This window comes from Pseudophryne corroboree, chromosome 6, assembly GCF_028390025.1.
Source record: "Pseudophryne corroboree isolate aPseCor3 chromosome 6, aPseCor3.hap2, whole genome shotgun sequence".
Taxonomy (NCBI): domain Eukaryota; kingdom Metazoa; phylum Chordata; class Amphibia; order Anura; family Myobatrachidae; genus Pseudophryne; species Pseudophryne corroboree.
Window position 1 is genome coordinate 487,505,269 of NC_086449.1, and position 24,135 is coordinate 487,529,403.

Consider the following 24,135-nt stretch of genomic DNA (forward strand, 5'->3'; position numbering starts at 1 on the left):
CAAACTGAACAGTAATGTTGATAATATTTAATGATTCAGTTGAAATGCATAAATACCACCTTATGGACACATATCTAGGACCTTTCTTGGCCTGGCTGACCTATTGGCATTCTTAAGGAATAATCCTTGTATAAAGTAGAATTCCGCTCTGAAATTAATTTATAATTCTACACCCCCTTTCCACTCAACAAGGAGAAAGTTGTAGTTGAGTGTTGCCATCTGAAATAATCACTCCCTGCTAGATTACTGGTCACCTTTACTGACCTAAAAGAACATTGGAAATTCAAGAAATATGACACTTTGTGGATTTTGTGTTTAGATAGCTGAATAGATGGCTGATGACGTGATGTCATCATTGTTTATTTGTAAGTTGTCACAAAACTGCAGTGATGAATAGTCAGAGTAACAAATCAGACATAATACAATCACAGTGTAGATGTGAGACAAAGGATAGAGATGGCCCTACTCAGGAGTCAATGAGGAGAGGGCAATGTTGAGAGAATAGGAGCAGGGAGACTCCGAGTCCACATGGCACTGTGGGGGATAGTACATTCAGAGATGGTAGGGTAGACCAAAATTAAAGATGGATTTTGTCAGAGTGCATGAAAGATTGAAGGATGGAGGATAGTCTGGTCAGGTGGGATAGTAAGTTCCACACGTAGGGAATAGCATGGGACAAGTCTTGTAGGATAAAGAAAGAGGTTGTTACCAGAGAGGGGAAGAGGTGTAAGTCAGAGGCAGAATGCAGAGTGGGAGTGTGTATTCCCACAAGGTCAGACATCTATGAGTGGAGAAGTTGGTGAGGTCGAATGTAATTCTGACGGAAGAGGGGTGGGCAAAGAGGTTGGAATTAGGGATCTATAGTAGGATGACTTGGCAAGATAGATAGTCCTATAATAAGACAGGATGAATTTGTAATGCAGAAAGTGTTTTTACTTTGCACTTGGTGGTGCAGGAGCACGTGTGAAGTGCCAAAATTGGGGTTTGGGTTTTCCAAGCGATGTATGGTGGCTGGAGTTGCCTCGTCTTAGGCCATGGTGAGTGTTGTGTTAATTAGACTACAGCTTTGGATCTAAACAATGTAGAAATAAAAAAGTTGGGTGTTTTAAATGAGATTTAGAAGACGATTGGGTCAAGGCTATTTTATTTTTTATGTGTGTGCACAGATTTGTTTGGTTATGGAGGAGGCATGGTAATGTAGGAGGAAAGGAGTTTGTAATAAAAGCAGGAAGGCAGTGTTTCAGATACTGGATATGGAGGCTCATTCAGGTGCTGTCTAGAGTGGCTATTGTACGCAGATTGATCAATGTTTTCTTACTGTGCATGTGTCTGAGCCACAGTGTGTGACAGGAAGACAGCATTTGGGGGTGAGAATAGGGAGTGGTCGGATAAACACAGGCGTGTCATGACAGTCCAGATGCCGTTTTCTGGGCATGCATAAATTAACAGTTGCGATCGTACTTGTTACTGGAGAACCCTTATGGGCCCTACACATTGAGCGATCCGCCGCGAGCTGCCCGACGGCGGATACGGTCGACGGGCAACCCAGCGGCGGGGGGGGGGGGGGGGGCAGTGGCGGGGGGAGTGAAGTTTCTTCACTCCCCCCGTCACCCGGCTCCATAGAAGTGCAGGCAAATATGGACGAGATCGTCCATATTGGCCTGCATGCACAGGCGACGGGGCCGCGCATCGTTCATCGCTGGTGCCTCCACACTGAAAGATATGAACGGTATTATGAACAAGATCGTTCATATCTGTCAGTACTATCACGCAGTGTGTAGGGCCCTCTAGCGTTCTGGGAGAGCAGCTCAGTCTGCGCATCTTCAGAGGCACTCAAGACTCTCTGACATGACCCAATTTGTGATGATTGCACCGATGTATTAGCAATTATACACCATCGGACAGAAATTATGCGATAGCAATGGGTGTCCCTTTGCTCAGGTTAGCTTCTGCATAGCAACGGCAGCAGCAAGAACAACCACAACTGAATGAGCCTCTTGGTGCAGAGACGAGTGTCCATCCCAGTGGGTAGGAAACAATATCAGTTGGGAGATAGCACAGGATAAATTAAGTGTGAGGAGTTTAGAGGTTATAGTAACAACAAGGCTGTTGATGGGGATATTGAAATCTCCTAGAATAAGAGCTGGTAGGTCAGTGAAAAAGCTAGGAAACAGATTTTTCAAGTTATTGAGAAATTGACCATGGAGATGATATCAATAGAATCAATAGGGAGGGTTCCTGAAAGTCCAGAGATCACTAAGGGTGGAATTCAATTGGGCAAAAGGTTTTTACTGCAAAAATTACCTTGCACCCAGTTTTGGATTACCACGGTCGTGCATACTCGTGATTCCCATGGTATCCAATTTTTTTTAAAATATATATAATTTCTTTTATTGAAACTTCAATAAACATACATTGCATTGTGTACAATTTTTTGAACAGTACAGTCTGTGTCAGTGTCATAGGCAGGACAATTTACATAATATATTCAGCATTATACAATACATTCCATATGCATCAATTATCAAGGCCAAAAATTATTACGCAGGGTTACCCAAAAGAATTGGAGGGTCCTCCAATGCAACCAGGGGCGTTGGAATGTTTTTAGGTTGGGGGGGGCGTAGAAAAAAATTATTTTGGCGCCCCCTGGTGCTGGCCTCCTCTACCTTTTTAGCCCCCCACCGCTGTGCGGATGAGCGCTTACCTGCAGATCCACGCGGGCGGCATCTCCTTTAAAAACAGCCTGCTACCGCAGGGTGCTATGTCCTCCTATCTTCGTTGTGTCCTAGCCGCCGCCGGCTGTCTCCTTCACAGAAGCATTACTGGGAGGAGGCGTGGCCAGGCTGGGACATCCCGGGACCATAGCCACGCCTCCTCCCAGTAATGCAACTGTGAAGGAGAGACAGCCGGCGGTGGCTAGGACACAACGAACGAAGATAGGAGGACACAGCACCCTGCGGTAGCAGGCTGTTTTTAAAGGAGATGCCCCTCGCATGGATCTACAGGCAATTCAAATTATGCCACACAGTATTACAATCTTATTCGCATTACCCCAAACGTAGTGCACCTGATTTATATTATGCCACAAAATAGTGCCCCTTATTCACGTTACGTCACACAGTAATGCCCCTTATACATGTTACGCCACTTATACACAGTACTATCCCTTATACACAATGCCCACATACAGTAGTGCTCCTTATCAGAGGTATAGCTAGGTGCCATGGTGCCCTGAGCAAAGGTATATTTCAGCACCACCTCCTCTGTATTGAATTGGGGGCATCTTGTATTTGAAAAGAAAAAGATAGTTTAAAAAAATAAAATATCGATGACAGGGCCAGTTCTAGACCTTGAGGTGCTCAGGGTGAAAGTTTCCTTTGGTACCTGCCATGCTGAAAACAGGGAGACAGTGTGCGTGAAAAAAATATAGGGCCAAAGAATAGTACCAATTCACATTACCCTGTACAGTAGTGTCCGTTAGTCACATTACACCGCACAGAAGTTTCCGTTATTCACATTACACTGCACAGTAGTACCCTTATACACGTTACACCACACAGGAGAGCCACTTATACAAGTTATGACAGAGTAAAAGCCTCTTATACACGTTACGCCACAGTAGAGCACCTTATACATGTTATGCCAGGTAGAGCTGCTTATACACTTATGCCAGATAGAGTCCCTTATATACGTTATCCAGATAGAGCCCATTATACACATTTGCCAGGTACAGCCCATTATACACATTATAGGGGTCATTCAGACCCCGCCGCAAAAGCGGCCCGCAGCGCAGTTTGTTGGTGGCAGTAAACTGCGCATGCGCAGTGGGTGTGAGGCCATACACATTGTGGTCGCTTCTCCGATGGATGCAACCACAATGTGATTGACAGGTGACAGCGTAACGGGATTAAGGCAGGGTGGTGACGGAAAAACGGGGGCAGGCCGGGACCATTTTTGGGGCGGCTGCATGACGTCACACACAGACGCTCCCCCAATTAAAAAGTCTGCTGACCGCCTGACAGCGCAGCCAGCCAACACAACCTTAGATCAGATGTGTCCGCAATCTAATTGCGGATGCATCGGGAGGCGGCCTTGCCCTGTGCTGGGCGGCCCTCAGCATGTGCAGGGATGACTGCAGATCTAGCTGCGTATGCAGCAATCTGCTTTCATCTCGGAATAACACCCTATGCCAAGTACAGCCCTCGTTCCCTCCACAGTGCGGCCCCAGTACCTGCAGGAGGTCCCGGCTCAGGCGCTCACTCTCCTCTCTCTCTTCTCCGCCTCTGGTGTCTCGCAGGCTCCGTTACTCCAGCAGCAGCAGCGGCTCCGTCCCATGTCGTCAGTGACGCCGAGAGGAGGGGGGAAAGCAGGTACTAATTACCCAGACCTGGGACTGATAGAGAGGTCTGCCGGGGGCTCTGGTGCACTGCACTCCCACCCCTCCCCCTCCTTACTAGGCAGCAGCATAAGATCTCATGTTGGCAGCACAGCACATGCTGCAGTGTGCTGTGCTGCAGTGAGGGCAGAGAGGCTGCTGTTCTTGCCAAGCCCCTGCCTTTTCCTGTACAGGTGGGGGGGGGGGGGGGGGGTGATCACACTGATCACATTCCCCCCCCTCGAATTGACCCTGGCTGAGGGGCTGAGCCAGGGCTGGGGACTCAGTCAGGGACTGCACAGATTCCCCCACCACCACCACTTTTTCCATAAAGGGGCGTGACCACGCCTCCCGCGATTAGGCCACGCCCCCAAAACGTCTCGGCGGTAGCAGTGTGTGGGCAGAGGCCGCACACTGGGGAAGGGAGCGGCGCTACACGGGGCCAGCGCTGCCACTAGCTGTCATCCAATTTGACAGGCGCAGCAGCAGGGTAGCAAAGCAGGGAGAGCGCCTCCCTGCTTTGTATACCCTTGCTGATCGAGCAGTGCCGGCTCCCCTGCGCCTCTGTCATATTTGGGGGGGGGGGCAAGCTGCCCCCTTGCCCCCCCTGTTCCGACGCCCCTGAATGCAACCCATGTTTCATACCATAACGTTCCTCGGAAGCCATTTACTAGTGAATCCTTTGTATATGTCGGTAAGGTCTCCATATAAGTTTTCCATGATTCGAAAAATTTTCTGACGTGAGACTACTTTTGCAAGGAGGCTTCCAGCCAGTCCATGTGAAATATAAAGAAGAGTTTCTCGTTGAAGAGTGTAAGGGAAGGACTAGTATTTTGAGTCCACAATTGCAGTATAGTCTTACGAGCAGCAGATGACATCGCTAATAACAACTTCCGCACTCCTCTAGGAGTACGAGAATTAGCATGGTATCCAATTTAAAAAATGCATGCTGGATTTTCAGTTTTTAAAACCACACTGCGCAAGAAAAAATAAATTCTTATCGGTCCGGTGGTCTCCCCTCGATCTTTCACTGAGGAGGTGGCTGCTGGGAGATGTCGTTCTCCCAGCTCCTGCCTCCGAAGGGAATCACACACTCACTCACACATACCTACGCACACCACTGCTGCAGGAGTCTGGAGGCCTACAGTGGATGAAGAAGACACCGCTTCGGAAGCTGAGTCATTACTGACTTAAGCTAATTGGAAACTTCCAATTACTTAATTAGTCCTATAGGGGTGGCGTAAAAGTGCAAGTCTCACTGATTTTTCCTAAAAATAATGATTTTAGGAAATATTAGACTTAAGCTGGGTACACACTAGTAGATATATCTGCAGATCAATTGATATGCAGATATATCTATGGACGAATCGGGCAGTGTGTTCAGCATACACACTGCCCGATCCGTCGGGAACTGACGCCATGAACTGGGCGGGTGTGTACACACGCCCGCCCAGTTCAGCTGTCAATCACCGCCGGTCGCCGCAGCATGTGTACGGGCGATCGGCCGACCGCCCCGTACACACACAGCGACGCGCCAATATATCTGTAGATATATTGGCCGTCGGCTGTGCTGCGCGGCCGACGCGATACATCTGTGAACGACGGAGTTCACAGATGTATCGGCCGTACACACTTGCCAACGCTCCCACGATATATCGGCCGTTCAAGAGAACGGACGATATATCGACCAGTGTGTACGGGCCATTACTCTGAGCGCCTACCTAGTATAAATCAAGATACTAGTGGTCGATTGTTTTGAGGAGGTTGGCTGACCCCTCACCAGGAGGCTGCTGATCTACAGGTGTCAATCAACACAGACCTAAACCTTTTAGTTTTTTCTGTATTTGCTCTGGAAGTGCAAGAAATAAGATGCAGTGCTGCAGGGTTTTTTTTACATTTCCCACTCTCAATTGAATTATCCCTAAATGTCCACATTTATGGAGTAATTGGGACTGTTTTCATCAGTACAGCAGCATTTCATATCAAACAGTAGAAAATTGGTAAGTCCTATTGCGCACAAAAAGCACCCTGTGCACAACAGTTGGAATAGGAGTCACACGTATGCTCCACAATTGGATAGAAAATAGAGACATTTTCCTGTTGTAACCACTGGCGCTCTACAACTTATGCAGTGAATAGTACTTCCCATTGGGAGAGTTACAATGTAGATATTTTTTCTCAGTAACAAGAAGGATATCAATAGTTACAATTTATAGCAGGGTAATATTTATATATATACAGTATAACTCCCACACTCTCTCTATCTTTTTCGTTAAAAAGAGGAATAATAAAGTCTCCACCACCAAATGAATACTTTTGTGGGGATGCCCCCTACTGATTTACACTCACAGACTGGAAACTTTAACCGAGCACATCAAGTGTATCTTTAGGCAGACTTCAATATGGTTTTCTCCTCTCACACGTCCAGCTTCACATGACTGGGCTCTCACTCCATGCAAAAGAAGCAGATTCCAGAGAAGGTATCCATAGTGTAAAATGACATACTCGACATTAAAACAAGACAAACATGCAGTGTTTCAAGTGCTGTGTAAAATATGGTCTCCTACCAGATTACATAAGCAAAAAGCAGTGCAGAAATGATGGAATAAACAGGGCCCCGTTCTTCTTCAGCAAACACCTCCTTTGCACAGGTAATTTCACCTCCTCTTCAGCACCAGACTGCCCCCACCAACGCGTTTCAATCCCTAATTGATCTTTCTCAATGTGTGGGTGTGTGAGAGCACGGTCATGAGAAGCTACTTGTTGATTTTAGTGTGTCTCTCCCTGCAGTCTGGCACTTGAGTGATCAGATTAGAGTAGATGGCAGAAGCTACTTGATGGCAGCAAAAAATGTGAATAATGTAGATATAGCATGTGCCTCTTTTGCACTGAGCCCCTCAATTAATAAAGATTCTATAGAAGTGAAATAATCCACCATTTCAATGGTTAAACAAATAGCTTATTACATTAATTTTACATGGTCTTATTCAGCTTTGTTAGCAAACCAAAAAAGCACCCTAATGGGCAAAACCATGTTGCACTGCAGGTGGGCTAAATATAACGTGCAGAGAGAGTTAGATTTGGGTGGGGTGTATTAAAACCAAAATCTAAAGTGCTGTGTAAAAATAAAGCAACCAGTATTTACCATGCACAGAAACAATATAACCCACCCAAATCTAACTCTCTGAACATGTTACAGTATACCTGCCCCACCTGCAGTGCAACATGGTTTTGCCCAGTTGCTTGCTTTTTTGGTTTGCTAACAAACCTGACTAACCCCGATAATATGTTATTTAACCCTCTCACTGGTGAGGGTTTTCTCACCCTTGTGCTGAGATCAGTTTTTCATATTTTCTCATATCAATATCAATGATCAGAAGACTTTGTATTTTCAGAAAGTACCATTAGTAGAAAAAAATGTTACCCTAAAGGCCAACAAAAGTGTTTAATTGAAATTTGAAGAAAGTGATCCAAAAGTAAATGTGATTTTTTTTTTTCCACCAGTCTTTTAAACAATACAAATAAATACTTTGGTTTTTGATCCAGCAATAATCCACCTTTCTAAAATAGTAAAATGCAGGATTCTATGTGTAGGTTTTTGGAAAAAAAAAACACTGCACTTGCAATGAAAATGCATTTTTTAATAGCTTTATACAGATGTGTCCTCACACATCTAAATATGCAGCACAGCGCGAGATGCCTGGCGTAAGTGAGCCACCAGGTCTGGTGCAACTCTGCTAGTGACTGTGCTGATTAATTCTATATGCAACACTTGTGTATTGTGTGTTACTAGTCTATATACGAAGCACAACAGAAAAAAGCCACTGCATTGTAGAACCTTTTGTATACAGATTCAGAGACTCAGTCGGACACAGATAGACAAGTGTCGCATCTCAAATTGATCAGCACAGTCTCCTGGTGCATCCTAGTCACATCACATTTTTTTCAGAAAAGACGCCTGGAGCTAGCAGAGTCTCACAGGACCTGACACCGCAATGTATTAGTACACATCTGTATGTGTAGAGAAAATATGGTAGCCCAACCAGGCAATATTAAAAACTAGATAACTTACTACATTAAGGGGTATATTCAATTGAAGTCGAAAGCTGCCGTCTGTCGAAAAGACGGCAGTTTTTGACTTTTTAAGGTCGAATCGTGATTCGATCTATTCAATGTAACCCCAAATTTTTCGACAAGTCGATGAATTCAACTTGTCGAAAAGCACGTGGATCGGCGACATAGCTGCCGATCCACGTGCTTGTGTCGGTTTTGACCCCTTTTCGACCATCTCAGTTCGACTTTAAAAAAAGTCGTGTGAGACGGGGAGAGCCGAGGCAGGGACGGGGAGAGCCGAGGCGGGGACGGTGAGAGCCGAGGCGGGGACGGGGTGAGCAGCGCTGGAGGATGTCAGCAGCGTCCACCCGGCTCCAGCAAGCAAGACCTCGCTTGCTGGAGCCGGATGGACGCTGCCGTGAGCGGCGGCTGTGACAGGGGGGACGGGGAGCGGCGGCTGTGACAGCGCGGCTCTCCCCCGTCTCCCCTCCCGCATCACAATTCAACTTTTTGAAAAGTCGAATTGAGATGTCCATTGAATAGCCCAGGTCGGATCCATTAAGACAAATGAATGTTGGAATGGATCCGACTTCAATTGAATATACCCCTAAGTGAGGGACCAATTTTTTGTTTGACAAAGATGGGGAGATATGGGCTTTAGATTCCCCCCATCTGTGATCACCAGACATAGCTGCTAGTGAGCCACATTAGTTGAGAGAGCAGACTCCCTTCTTTCAAATATGAGTGTCCACACAGTTGCCGGTGTCATTATGAGGGTGAGTGGGCCGACCCCTAATATATACAGAAAAGACATATTATCCATAGCGCAGGGTAACATTGTCTCGTGATAACAATACAATAACTAGTAGGGGGCCACATCATTTAAAAGAGGGGCAAGGTTAGGGGGAGAGCTTCCCTTATACCTGGACTGCAACATTTTTCTGTAGTGCATACATCTTTTTTTTTTCTTTACAGATCAGCGCTGACAGCACTTCCTGGAGCTCCTGGTGGCTGCCTGTATGTCCTCACCAGCCATCCAAACCGGAGAGGAAGGTACTTTTATTTAGGGTATGTTTTTTACCCTCCTTTTCCATGAGTGGGACTCTTCTTCTGCATTATAGAGGTTAATTTGTTTATGTTATTTTGTGTTTTGTTTTATTATTGAGTACATTGTTTCAGCTTGATGACCACGTGAGTAGGCAAGTTGCTGGGGACCTGAAAGCAGTCCTCATTTTGCCTGGTGGAAACACAGTAATTATGCCTACTGAAAAACCTGGAGCTGAACTCTGCTCAGATCCCAAGCACATGAAATCACATGTTGTGTTCCACAGCAAAAACAACATAAAAAATAGCTTTTAATGTATATTTCTCTTACGTCCTAGAGGATGCTGTGGTCCATTTTAGTACCATGGGGTATAGACGGTTCCGCAGGAGCCTTCGGCACTTTAGACTTTTCAACTAGTGTGAACTGGCTCCTCCCTCTATGCCCCTCCTCCAGACCTCAGTTTAGAAAATGTGCCCAGGAGACTGGATGCACACTAGTGGAGCTCTACAGAGCTTTACTGGAAAAAGACTTTCTTAGGTTTTTTATTTTACAGTGAAGCTGCTGGCAACAGCTTCCCTGCTTCGTGGGACTTAGGGGCGGATGTAGGAACCAACTTCTCAATTAGTTAATGGTTCTGCTTCCGCTGACATGACACCATTAGCTCCTGAAGGGTACTGAACACAGCCCAAGCCTGGCCAGCGTTCACTCCCACAGCACTGCCGCCACCCCCTAACAGAGCCAGAAGTCAGAAGGCTGGTGAGTATATTACCGGAGTCCTGCAGAGAGGGGATCCTCCGGTCATCGTTGGCGGCATACGGGTACACGCGCAAGCGGGACGCTGCGCGCCATGTCTCTAAGCACAGGGGTGCAGAGCGCGGGGGGGGGGGGCGCTCTGAGGGCATGTTTTAAAACCTTACTCTTACTGGCAAAAAGGGTACATACATGTACAGCCGCTGATGTGCGATCCCCAGCCAGTATCAATATTACATTGTTGAGGCTGAAAGGCGGGGCTTCTCCTCAGACTTGCCAGAACACTCACTGGGTGTCATTTTCTCCTGCAGAAACTCCAGTGTGAAGCTCCTGAACGCTGTTTCTCCTCATGACAACGCTGATACAAGTACAGGGTGTTATAGAAGGGGCAGAGAGTGTTCATTACAAGTAGGTCTGTGGGCCTATTATTGGTATATGCGCTGTAAGTGGGTAATATTTCCACAATTCACAATAAGGCGCAGTGTGTGGACTGGCAGATCCATCTGTGTCTCTCTGACAGACTTTAGTGTGGGTCTGTCCCCAATAGCTCCCCTGTGTGATAGGTGTGTGTGTGTGTGTGTGTGTGTGTGTGTGTGTGTGTGTGTGTGTGTGTGTGTGTGTGTACAAGTGTGAAACATCTCATACATTGGGGCGGGTTCTTCCAAGGAAGAACCCATTTTAGATGCACAAGAGGGTAATGTGGTGGCCCTCCCCTCTCAGAAGGAGACGGAGTGGGTGAGAATGTTCCAAAAGAGAATATGTCAATGCTTGCAAAGAAATTCTCTGAGTCTGAACAACAGACTTAATATTGGAGGCAGTCTGTGGAGGATGCACTGTTTACTGACCCCTCCATATCATCCACTCGGGTCCCATCCAGTTCCCAGAAAAGGTCTCTGGCCCATATAATGCAAGGGGACACAGACACAGATTCCGACTCTAACGTCGACGCTGGGGATTTGAGAGGGATAGACCCCAAATTAGCCAAAAGCATACAATGTATGATAGTTGCTATAAAGGAAGTGTTGGAGTTTCCTGAAACAACACTGGTACCAGAGGAAAAGGATTATTTTAAATTAAATAAAAAGCAGATTGTGAATTTTCCTCCTTCAAAGGATTTGAATGCGTTCTTTGAAGAATCCTGGGCTAACCCTGAGAAGAAATTTACCCTTGCCAGAAGGATACGTGTAGCATACCCTTTCCCTGAGGAAGACAGGCACAAATGGGAGACACCCCCAATGATAGACACCTCAGTTTCTCGGCTGTCTAAGAAAATAGTTTTGCCTGCCCCTGGTTCAGCCTCATTAAAAGATCCAGCTGACCGTAAATTAGAAACAACCCTAAAATCCAGGGGCGTCGGAACTGGGGGGGCAAGGGGGCAGCCCCCCCCCCCCAAACTTACAGAGGCGCCGATCATCTATTCTATCTGCACACTGCTCCTGCGGGCGGCTGAATGTCACTGCACTGAGCGGAGGAGTGATGTGCGGTCAGGTGAATGACCGCACATTACATCCTCCTCTCCGTGCAGTGAATGTAGCCACCCCGGAGCTGGATTAAGGGAAAGGGGGGGGGGGGGGGGCAGGCACAGGGGGTAAGTAACCCTGGACCCCCCGCTCTGCAAGGGCCCCCGCTGCAGATCGGATCTTAATTACCGATCCGCAGCGCTGTAGCCACTAACTGCCGGCATCACAGTACAAGCGCCGGTGGCAGGACGGAAGGTTATTATAAAGTGAAAGCCTGCGTCTGTGCAGGATCCAGTGTGGTCACACTGAGTGTCCGCGGGCCCAGCGCAGCCGCCGTGTGAGCTGGTTGGCGGTGGGAGCATAACTTCAATCTCGGGAGAGGAGCGTGCAGCATTCAGGCACTTCAGAGTGTGCACTGCACACAGCCCGGCAGCATCATCGTTATCGAAAAAAAGAAGATAGCAGTGATTTTTTTTTAATCAATTAAAGGAAAATGGAGTATCTATATTATATATATATTCGCTTGCAAACCTTATATATATATATATTTATTTTGCAAGCAAACTGGTTAAGTTATAGGGCCCCCTGTTATACGTGCCCCCCCAACACCCCCACCCCGAAGCCTTAATCCAGCTGAGCCACGCGCAGGAGCACTGTGCTAACGCTTAGCCCCTCCAACTCCCTGATCAGACTCCCAGCCAGCCCATACGCGTACACAGGGGGGGTTTCCGAGTACCTAGAAACCCCCCCTGCGCGCAATGTCACTGGCGCATGTCTCAGAACTCCCACCTGCTGGGCCGATCCATGCTGCTACCACGCTGCCCTCGGGCTTCAGTCAGGGGTCGCGACAGGGGGTAGAGACGGGGGTCCAGTTTTAGGGAAGCTGCTGCAGCGCATACAGTAGCTCCTTATAGCGCTGCAGCTGCTGAGTGCACTCCTCAGTAAAGGCTCTGGACACAAGGTGAGGGTGCCTGCTGTGCTTAGCTCACCTAAGATACTGTACCGTAAGGGCAAATGGAAAGTGCTGCTACAGTATACTGGACGTGCTCTTATTTCCATGCAACAGTGTATGATGTGTATGAACTGTGTGTGTGTGTGTGTGTGTGTGTGTGTGTGTGTGTGTGTGTGTGTGTGTGTGTGTGTGTGTGTATATATATATATATATTTCTCTGACGTCCTAGTGGATGCTGGGGACTCCGTCAGGACCATGGGGATATAGCGGCTCCGCAGGAGACAGGGCACAATAATAAAAGCTTTAGGATCAGGTGGTGTGCACTGGCTCCTCCCCCTATGACCCTCCTCCAAGCCTCAGTTAGATTTTTGTGCCCGACGAGAAGGGTGCAATCTAGGTGGCTCTCCTGAGCTGCTTAGAATAAAAGTTTAAGTTAGGTTTTTTATTTTCAGTGAGTCCTGCTGGCAACAGGCTCACTGCTACGAGGGACTTAGGGGAGAGAAGAAAACTCACCTGCGTGCAGGATGGATTTGCTTCTTAGGCTACTGGACACCATTAGCTCCAGAGGGAGTCGGAACACAGGTCTCACCCTGGGGTTCGTCCCGGAGCCGTGCCGCCGACCCCCCTTGCAGATGCCGAAGTTGAAGAGGTCCAGAAGGCGGCAGAAGACTTTCAGTCTTCATAAGGTAGCGCACAGCACTGCAGCTGTGCGCCATTGTTGTCAGCACACTTCACCAACAGTCACCAACTGTCACTGAGGGTGCAGGGCGCTGGGGGGGGCGCCCTGGGCAGCAATGTATAATACCTTTTTATGGCTAAAATACATCACATATAGCCCTTGAGGCTATATGGATGTATTTAACCCCTGCCAGATCTCACAAACTCCGGGAGAAGAGCCCGCCGAAAAGGGGGCGGGGCCTATTCTCCTCAGCACACGGCGCCATTTTCCTGCTCAGCTCTGCTGTGAGGAAGGCTCCCAGGCTCTCCCCTGCACTGCACTACAGAAACAGGGTTAAAACAGAGAGGGGGGGCACTTATTTGGCGATATGATTACATATATAAAAATGCTATAAGGGAAAACACTTGTATAAGGGGTTGTCCCTGTATAATTATAGCGTTTTTGGTGTGTGCTGGCAAACTCTCCCTCTGTCTCCCCAAAGGGCTAGTGGGGTCCTGTCCTCTGTCAGAGCATTCCCTGTGTGTGTGCTGTGTGTTGGTACGTGTGTGTCGATATGTAGGAGGACGATGTTGGTGAGGAGGCGGAGCAAATTGCCTGTATTGGTGATGTCACTCTCTAGGGAGTCGACACTGGAATGGATGGCTTATTTAGGAATTACGTGATAATGTCAACACGCTGTAAGGTCGGTTGACGACATGAGACGGCCGGCAAACAAATTAGTACCTGTCCAGGCGTCTCAGACACCGTCAGGGGCTTGTAAAAACGCCCATTTACCTCAGTCGGTCGACACAGACACAGACACGGACACTGACTCCAGTGTCGACGGTGAAGAAACAAATGTATTTTCCTTTAGGGCCACACGTTTCATGTTAAGGGCAATGAAGGAGGTGTTACATATTTCTGATACTACAAGTACCACAAATAAGGGTATTATGTAGGGTGTGAATAAACTACTTGTAGTTTTTCCTGAATCAGATAAATTAAATGACGTGTGTGATGATACGTGGGTTTCCTCCGATAGAAAATTATTGGCGGTATACCCTTTCCCGCCAGAAGTTAGGGCGAGTTGGGAAACACACCTTAGGGTGAATAAGGCGCTCACACGCTTATAAAAACAAGTGGCGTTACCGTCTCCAGATACGGCAGCCCTCAAGGAGCCAGCTGATAGGAAGCTGAAAAATATCCTAAAAGTATATACACATATACTGGTGTTATACTACGACCAGCAATCGCCTCAGCCTGGATGTGCAGCGCTGAGGGGGCTTGGTCGGATTTCCTGACTGAAAATATTGATACCCTTGACAGGGACAAGATTTTATTGACTATAGAGCATTTTAAGGATGCATTTCTATATATGCGAGATGCGCAGAGGGATATTTGCATTCTGGCATCAAGAGTAAATGTGATGTCCATATCTGCCAGACGACAGTGGTCAGGTGATGCAGATTCCAGACGGCACATGGAAGTATTGCCGTATAAAGGGGCGGTCCATCGGACCTGGTGGCCATGGCAACAGCTGAAAAATCCACCTTTTGTTACCCCAAGTCACATCTCAGCAGAAAAGGACACAGTCTTTTCAGTCTCAGTCCTTTCGTCCCCATAAGGGCAGGCGGGCAAAAGGGCCAGTCATATCTGCCCAGGGGGAGAGGAAAGGGAAGAAGACTGCAGCAGGCAGCCCATTCCCAGGAACAGAAGCCCTCCACAGCTTCTGCCAAGTCCGCAGCATGACGCTGGGGCCGTACAAGCGGACTCAGGTGCGGTAGGGGGTCATCTCAAGAGTTTCAGCACGCAGTGGGCTCACTCACAAGTGGACTCCTGGATCCTACACGTAGTATCCCAGGTGTACATTGGAAATTCGAGACGTCTCCCCCTCACAAGTTCCTGAAGTCTGCTTTACCAACGTCTCCCTCCGACAGGGAGGCAGTATTGGGAACAATTCACAGGCTGTATTCCCAGCAGGTGATAATCAAAGTACCCCTTCTACAACAAGGGAAGGGGTATTATTCCACACTATATTGTGGTACTGAAGCCAGACGGCTAGGTGAGATCTGAAATATTTGAACACTTACATACAAGCGTTCAAATCAAGATGGAGTCACTCAGAGCAGTGATAGCGAACCAGGAAGAAGGGGACGATATGGTGTCACTGGATATCAGGGACGCTTACCTACATGTCCAAATTTGCCCTTCTCACCAAGGGTACCTCAGGTTCGTGGTACAGAACTGTCACTATCAGTTCAGACGCTGCCGTTTGGATTGTCCACGGCACCCCGGGTCTTTACCAAGGTAATGGCCGAAATGATGATTCTTCTTAAAAGAAATATGGACGCTTTCCTGATAAGGGCAAGGTCCAGAGAACAGTTGGAGGTCGGAGTAGCACTATCTTAAGTAGTTCTACGACAGCACGAGTGGATTCTAAATATTCCAAAATCGCAGTTTTTTCCGACGACACGTCTACTGTTCCTAGGGATGATTCTGGACACAGTCCAGAAAAGGATGTTTTCTCCCGGAGAAGAAAGCCAGGGAGTTATCCGAGCTAGTCAGGAACCTCCTAAAACCAGGAAAAGTATCGGTGCATCATTGCACAAGGATCCTGTGAAAAATGGTGGTTTCTTACAAAGCGATCCCATTCGGTAGATTTCACGCAAGAACCTTTACGTGGGATCTGCTGGAAAAATGGTCCGGATCGCATCTTCAGATGCATCAGCGGATAACCCTGTCTCCAAGGACAAGGGTGTTTCTTCTGCGGTGGCTGCAGAGTGCTCATCTATGAAAGGGCCGCAGATTCGGCATTCAGGACTGGGTCCTGGTGACCACGGATGCCAGCCTGAGTGGCTGGGGAGCAGTCACACAAGGAAAAAATTTCCAGAGAGTGTGATCGAGTCTGGAGACTTCTCTCCACATAAATATACTGGAGCTAAGGGCAATTTACAATGCTCTAAGCTTAGCAAGACCTCTGCTTCAAGGTCAGCCGGTATTGATCCAGTGGGACAACATCACGGCAGTCGCCCACGTAAACAGACAGGGCGGCACAAGAAGCAGGAGGGAAATGGCAGAAACTGCAAGGATTCTTCGCTGGGCGAAAAATCATGTGATAACACTCTCAGCAGTGTTCATTCCGGGAGTGGAAAACTGGGAAGCAGACTTCCTCAGCAGGCATGACCTCCACCCGGGAGAGTGGGGACTTCATCGGGAAGTCTTCCACATGATTGTAAACAGTTGTGAAAAACCAAAGGTGGACATGATGGCGTCCCGCCTGAACAAAAAACTAGATATTGCGCCAGGTCAAGGGACCCTCAGGCAATAGCGGTGGACGCTCTGGTAACACTGTGGATGTACCAGTCAGAGTATGTGTTCCCTCCTATGCCTCTCATACAAAAAGTACTGAGAATCATAAGAGGGAGATGAGTAAGAATGATACTCGTGGTTCCGGATTGGCCAAGAAAGACTTGGTACCCGAAACTTCAAGAGATGTTCACGGAAGACCCGTGGCCTCTACCTTTAAGAAAGGACCTGCTCCAGCAGGGGCCTTGTCTGTTCCAAGACTTACCGCGGCCGCGTTTGACGGCATGGCGGTTGAACGCCGGATCCTGAAAGGGCATTCCAGATGAAGTCATCCCTACCCTGGTCGAAGACAGGAAGGATGTAACCGCAAAACATTTTCACCGCATTTGGCGAAGATATGTTGCGTGGTGTGAGGCCAAGAAGGCCCCTACAGAGGAATTCCAACTGGGTCGTTTCCTACATTTCCTAAAAACAGGACTGTCTATGGGCCTAAAATTAGGGTCCATTAAGGTTCAAATTTCGGCCCTGTCGAATTTCTTCCAGAAAGAACTGGCTTTAGTGCCTGACGTTCAGATGTTTGTAAAAGGGGTACTGCATATACAGCCTCCTTTTGTGCCCCAGTGGCACCTTGGGATCTCAATGTTGTTTTGAGTTTCCTAAAGTCATATTGGTTTGAACCACTCACCACTGTGGACTTAAAATATCTCACATGGAAGGTGTCGATGCTATTAGCCCTGGCTTCAGCCAGGCGTGTGTCAGAATTGGCGGCTTTATCATATATAAAGCCCTTACTTAATTTTTCATTCTGACAGGGCAGAATTGAGGACTCGTCCTCAATTTCTCCTTAAGGTGTTTTCTGTTTTTCACATGAACCAACCTATTGTGGTACCTGCGGGTACTAGGGACTTGGAGGACTCCAAGTTACTTGACGTTGTCAGGGCCCTGAAAAATATGTTTCCAGGAAGGCTGGAGTCAGAAAATCTGACTCGCTATTTAGCCTGTATGCACCCAACAAGATGGGTGCTCCTGCTTCTAAGCAGACGATTGCTCGCTGGATTTGTAATACAATTCAGTTTACACATTCTGTGGCAGGCCTGCCACAGCCAAAATCGGTAAAAGCCCATTCCAAAAGGAAGGGGGCTCATCTTGGGCGACTGCCCGAGGGGTCTCGGCTTTACAACTTTGCCGAGCAGTTACTTGGTCAGGGGAAAACACGTTTGCTAAATTCTACAAATTTGATACCCTGGCTGAGGAGGACATGGAGTTCTCTCATTCGGTGCTGCAGGGTCATCCGCACTCTCCCGCCCGTTTGGGAGCTTTGGTATAATCCCCATGGTCCTGACGGAGTCCCCAGCATCCACTAGGACGTCAGAGAAAATAAGATTTTACTTACCGATAAATCTATTTCTCGTAGTCCGTAGTGGATGCTGGGCGCCCATCCCAAGTGCGGATTGTCTGCAATACTTGTACATAGTTATTGTTACAAAAATCGGGTTATTCTTGTTGTGAGCCATCTTTTCAGAGGCTCCTTCGTTGTTATCATACTGTTAACTGGGTTCAGATCACAGGTTGTACGGTGTGATTGGTGTGGCTGGTATGAGTCTTACCCGGGATTCAATATCCTTCCTTATTATGCACGCTCGTCCGGGCACAGTATCCTAACTGAGGCTTGGAGGAGGGTCATAGGGGGAGGAGCCAGTGCACACCACCTGATCCTAAAGCTTTTATTATTGTGCCCTGTCTCCTGCGGAGCCGCTATATCCCCATGGTCCTGACGGAGTCCCCAGCATCCACTACGGACTACGAGAAATAGATTTATCGGTAAGTAAAATCTTATTATATATATATATAGATACACAACAATGTCAGCCCGGCACTCTGTTTAAGATCCAAAACGTTGCCCTGGTGCCTTCAGTGTGGAATGTATTTGACTATTTAAATACACTTGACTTTGCTTAAGACCCCGAGTGCCGCAGCCTTTTTGAAAGATATATATATAGATATATATTATTTCTGTATATAATGCTATGCGCCGGTCCCAAGCTGCTCCTCCACAGTGCTGCAAGTTTGGTGGTATGGGGCGGTACTGTGTACTGATAAGAAATTCCCAGCCGGTACACAGTACCGCCGGGCCGTCATCTTGCAGTCACCGTGTCGGAGAGATGAGAGCGCAGCATATGCCTCTCCTCTCCTGCCCCTCTCCTGCCTGCCCAGTCAGCCCGGACTCCGGTGACCTGCGGTCTCTCCTCCTCCTGCGGCGGCGTTGGCATCCTGTATCTTAGATTTGGCGCCGGTTCGCGAGCCAATCAGTGCTCGAGGACCGACAGACAATCAGGAGCCGCTGCCGCCGGACCGCGAGCTCTGATTGGCTCATGGACCGGCTCCAGATCTAAGATACAGGACGCTGCTGCAGGAGGAGAGGAGACCAAACTAAGTGGGCAGGAGAGTCGTGTGCTGCGCTCTCCTCTATCCCGACATACACAGTGCACAGTCAGCCCCAGACAGCCAGCAACAGCAACAATGGTGAGTTGCACTGCTGGGGGCATATCTGTCACAGTGGGGAAATATGTATTTGGCAACGTGGGGGCATATCTGGCACTGTGGGGGCATGTGTATTTGGCAACGTGGGGTCATATCTGGCACCATGATGGCATATCTGGCACCGAGGGGGCATATGTGTATCTGGCACTGTGAGGGCATAGGTATCTGGCAATTGTGCAGTCATATCTGGCACTGTGGGGACATATGTGTATCTGGCACTATTGTTGGCATATGTGTATCTGGCACTGCAGTATTGGGGTCATATGTGTATCACGACCCCATTTTCATTGGCCACGCTGCATGTGGCCACACCCATTTTTTGGCGCGCGCACACATTACCACTAAGAATTTTTTTCTACTTACACCACTGCTCCTCCGCCAACCACAGCACCTCCATCCCTGGACCACCCGGGCTCTTTTTTATTGTGCCTCCTTCTTCTCCTATCCTGGTACCGCCTACCCTTCCTCCATGGCCCCGCCCCCAGGTCTGAGGACTACTCAGTCCACACAAGGCACTGAAGGCAGGCACCACTGTTCTGCAGCATAGGATACAGTATCTGGCCATTTTCTCTGAGATTTCTCTACTGCGCATGCGCAGAACTTCGTGAAAATGGCAGCTGGGCCATTTTCACTGTGTTCTAACAGCGCTGCGGATGCCGATGCTGGACTTCGGAGGGGTGAGTATTTTAAAAATCGGTGCTATGTGTGCGGTAGCGGCCCCCTCTGGACTCAGGGGCCCGTGTGCACCGCACACACTGCACCCATTATAGAAACGCCAGTGGCAACACTACAGGTATGTTTAAAGTAGGGGGGGGGGAGGGTAAAATGATAGATAATATAAATAATAATAAATATAAGGTTACTAAATATAAGGGGGCTATTAATATTATTATTATGGTTGGGTGGTCATTATGGGGGTGAAAGGGTTAAGATGAAGAGCTATTGCTTTTATTAGATTTAAGATTAAATACTTATTCTGATTGTAGTGAGGGAGGTAATGAGGGAGTTAATATATTAATTCAATTAATTGATTAGTGAGGGCTAATGTTGGTAATGAGATGGGATGTAGTTACTCTCCCGGCTGTCGGGATCCAGGCGTTCAGGATCCGGGAATGCTGACAGCGCTCACCAAGGCTATTCCCACTCGTGGGTGTCCACGACACCCATAGAGTGTGAATAAAACCTTGGCAAGCGCAGCGAGCCACCGAGCCCGCAGCATGACTAGTGCAGCAAGCCCACAAGGGGACTCTTTGCGCTCACCCCGCTGCTGGTATTCTGGCAGCTGGGATGCCGCTGTCAGTATATTGACAGCCGGCATCCTGTCCGCCGGGATATCATTACCATGTCGGTCTATTTACTAAGCCTTGAATGGAGATAAAGTACCAGTCAGCCAGATCCTAACTGTCATGCCATAGGCTGTGTTTGAAAAATGTAAGTTAGGAGCTGATTGACTGGTACTTTATCTCCGTCCACTTTATCTCCTTCCGAGGCTTAGTAAATAGACCCCTAAGTGCAGTCGGCGATCACATTTCATTAACTATGAGGCATTAACTATGAGAGGGTGAAATTTAGCGATTCAGCAATTTAGGGGCGCCAAAATGAGATTATATCTTGCCCCCCCCAACCGAAAAACGTTCTGACGCCCCTGCTAAAATCCATATATACAGCTAACGGAACGGTGCTCAGGCCCACCATTGCTTGTGCGTGGGTAGGTAACGCTGTGGAAAAATGGTCTGACAACTTGCTTGTTAACATAGACTAAATATTTCTAAAATACACAGCGCTTTATGATAATACCACCAAGAAATCTGTTAATTACTACCCATAATTGATTAAAAAACACACCTAATCTCTACTGCTCCCACCGGTGGTACTGTTCCACCAATTACCAAAAACCACAAAATATATTTAAACAAGGGAGCGCTAAGAACAGGGTCAGTTTAAATCACACATTTATTACAATCCACATATAAACAGCAAATAAAATCAAGGATAATATCCGGATATTAAAAACAATATAGTGCACTCTTTATTTAGTCCCATGCCCTGAGCTCGAATTAGTAATTGTCTATTCACACAGATAGATCCGTACAATCTCCACTGGTACGCATTAATTGTGTCCAATTGTAACCATGCTGTCTTGATAATTAATTGGCTTTAAACAAGGCAACCTTCTCATTATTTGTATCCAGCAAAAATGTATCAGTCACTGGAAGGCTCCTTAATAGATAGCAGTAGGGGGAGAGCGCTGTGTAGTAAATGGATGCACAGCGGTATGCTACGACCCCTACGTCCCAGCCGCAGCACGTCTTTTGAAAGGTTACTCACAGCCCCTCTAGAGGGGCGTTCACTACTTGGATTCCGGTGCCTGGAGCTCTTTCACGAACGGATCCCACTACCGCACGCAGCGCAATGGAAACCTGACCGGGGATAAAGCAACAGCAGGACCGAGTGCAAAACGGTCTGCACCCCGAGGGAAGCAGAGGCGGCTGTGAGTAACCTTTCAAAAGACGTGCTGCGGCTGGGACGTAGGGGTCGTAGCATACCGCTGTGCATCCATTTACTACACAGCGCTCTCCCCCTACTGCTATCTATTAAAGAGCCTTCCAGTGACTGATACATTTTTGCTGGATACAAATAATAAGAAGGTTGCCTTGTTTAAAGCCAATTACTTATCAAGACAGCATGGTTACAATTGGACACAATTAATGCGTACCAGTGGAGATTGTACGGATCTATCTGTGTGAATAGACAATTACTAATTCGAGCTCAGGGCATGGGACTAAATAAAGAGTGCACTATATTGTTTTTAATATCCGGATATTATCCTTGATTTTATTTGCTGTTTATATGTGGATTGTAATAAATGTGTGATTTAAACTGACCCTGTTCTTAGCGCTCCCTTGTTTAAATATATTTTGTGTTAACATAGACACAGCTGACAGGGATGAAATAGTCCTAACTCTCGGGCCATATCAAAGATGCTGCAGGTTACTTAGTTGAAGCTATGAAAGATATTGGGTTGCTGAGTTCAAGATCCTCCGCTATGGCGATTTCAGCCCGCAGGGCGCTGTGGATCCGCCAATGGAATGCTGATGCCGAATCAAAAAAGAATATAGAGGCGCTTCCTTACAATGGAGAAGCCCTCTTTGGAGACGAGCTGGATGCCATGATTTCAAGAACTACATCAGGCAAGTCAGCATTTCTGCCTTCCGCAGCTGCTCCACCTAGGAAAGGATTTCATTCTCATACAATTCAATCATTTCGGCCCAACAAGTCCAAAAAGCCAAAGGGTACCCCCTTCTTCGCAGGAAGAGTTCGAGGAAGAGGTAAAAAAATCTACAACACCATCAGGCTCGCAGGAGCAGAAGTCAACAGCTACTTCTGCTAAAACCTCAGCATGACGCTGGGGCTCCCCTGCGGGAGTACGACGGGGTGGGGGCACATCTACTGTCTTTCAGCCAGGTCTGGGTTCACTCAGATCTGGATCCTTGGGTATTGCAGATAGTATCCCAAGGGTACAAACTGGAATTTCAGGACCTTCCCCATGTCGATTTTTCAAATCAGCCATACCAGCTTCTGTTCAGGACAGAGCAAAAGTGCTGAACGCAATACAGAAATTATGTCAAGACAACGTAATTTCCTTAGTTCTTGTGTCACAACAGGAAAAAGGGTTTTATTCAAGCCTGTTTGTAGTGCCGAAACCGGATGGCTCGGTCAGACCAATTTTAAACCTAAAGACTCTGAACCTTTATTTGAAAAGGTTCAAATTCAAGATGGAATCCCTGAGAGCGGTGATCTCCAGCTTGGAGGAAAAGGAATTTCTGGTATCGATGGACAGCAAAGATGCTTATTTACATGTTCCCATCTACCCGCCGCATCAGGCATACCTGAGGTTTGCGGTGCAGGACTGCCACTACCAGTTCCAAACATTGCTTTTCGGGCTCTCCACAGCTCCGAGAATATTCACCAAGGTGATGGCGGAGATGATGGTTCTTCTTCGCAAGAAAGGAGTCAAAGTCATCCCATACTTGGACGATCTCCTCATAAAAGCGAGATCCAGGGAGAAACTAGTGCAGAACATTGCACTTTCCCTGACGGTGCTTCAACAGCACGGTTGGATCATAAACCTTCCAAAATCACAATTGGAACCCACAATGAGGTTATCATTGCTGGGAATGATATTGGACATGGAAGCACAGAAAGTATTCCTACCAGTGGAAAAGGCTCTGGAGATCCAGAGGATGGTCAAACAAGTTTTAAAACCAGCACACATATCGATTCATCAGTGCATCCGCCTGCTGGGGAAGATGGTAGCGGCCTACGAGGCTCTACAATTTGGCCGATTCCACGCCAGGGTGTTCCAATGGGACCTACTGGATAAGTGGTCCGGATCGCACCGGAGGATAATCCTGTCAACAAAAGCCAGTATTTCACTCTTGTGGTGACTTCAAAGTTCTCACCTCCTGGAGGGACGCAGGTTCGGGATTCAGACTTGGATCCTGCTGACCACAGATGCAAGCCTCCGAGTTTGGGGAGCAGTCACGCAAGGGGAAAGCTTCCAAGGACGATGGTCAAGTCAAGAAGTACTCTTTCACATAAACATTCTGGAATTGAGAGCTGTGTACAACAGCCTTCATCAAGCGGCACACCTTCTTCAAGGTCGTCCCATACAGATCCAGTCAGACAGTGTAACGGCAGTAGCTTACATACACCGCCAGGGCGGAACAAAAAGCAGAGCAGCAATGGTAGAGGAGACCAAGATACTCCTCTGGGCAGAAAGACATGCAAAAGCTCTGTTGGCAATTTTTATTCCGGGAGTGGACAACTGGGAAGCAGACTTCCTCAGCAGACACGATCTCCATCCAGGAGAATGGGGCCTCCACCCAGAAGTCTTTGCTGAGGTAGCAGATCGTTGGGGCGTTCCTCAAGTAGATATGATGGCATCACGTCTCAACAAGAAGCTTCAGAAATATTGTTCCAGGTCGAGAGACC

At 47.7% G+C, this 24,135-nt stretch overlaps 1 protein-coding gene across 1 annotated transcript in view; it reads left to right on the plus strand.

Annotated features, from left to right (window-relative positions):
• The window catches only part of THAP5 (THAP domain containing 5), an 86,376-nt gene that overhangs the window by 20,880 nt on the left and 41,361 nt on the right, over positions 1-24,135 (plus strand). The window contains exons 3-4 of the mRNA XM_063927295.1: positions 9,404-9,481; positions 10,535-10,631. The gene's annotated coding sequence lies outside the window, so the exon portion shown is untranslated. The remainder of the gene's footprint in view (positions 1-9,403; positions 9,482-10,534; positions 10,632-24,135) is intronic.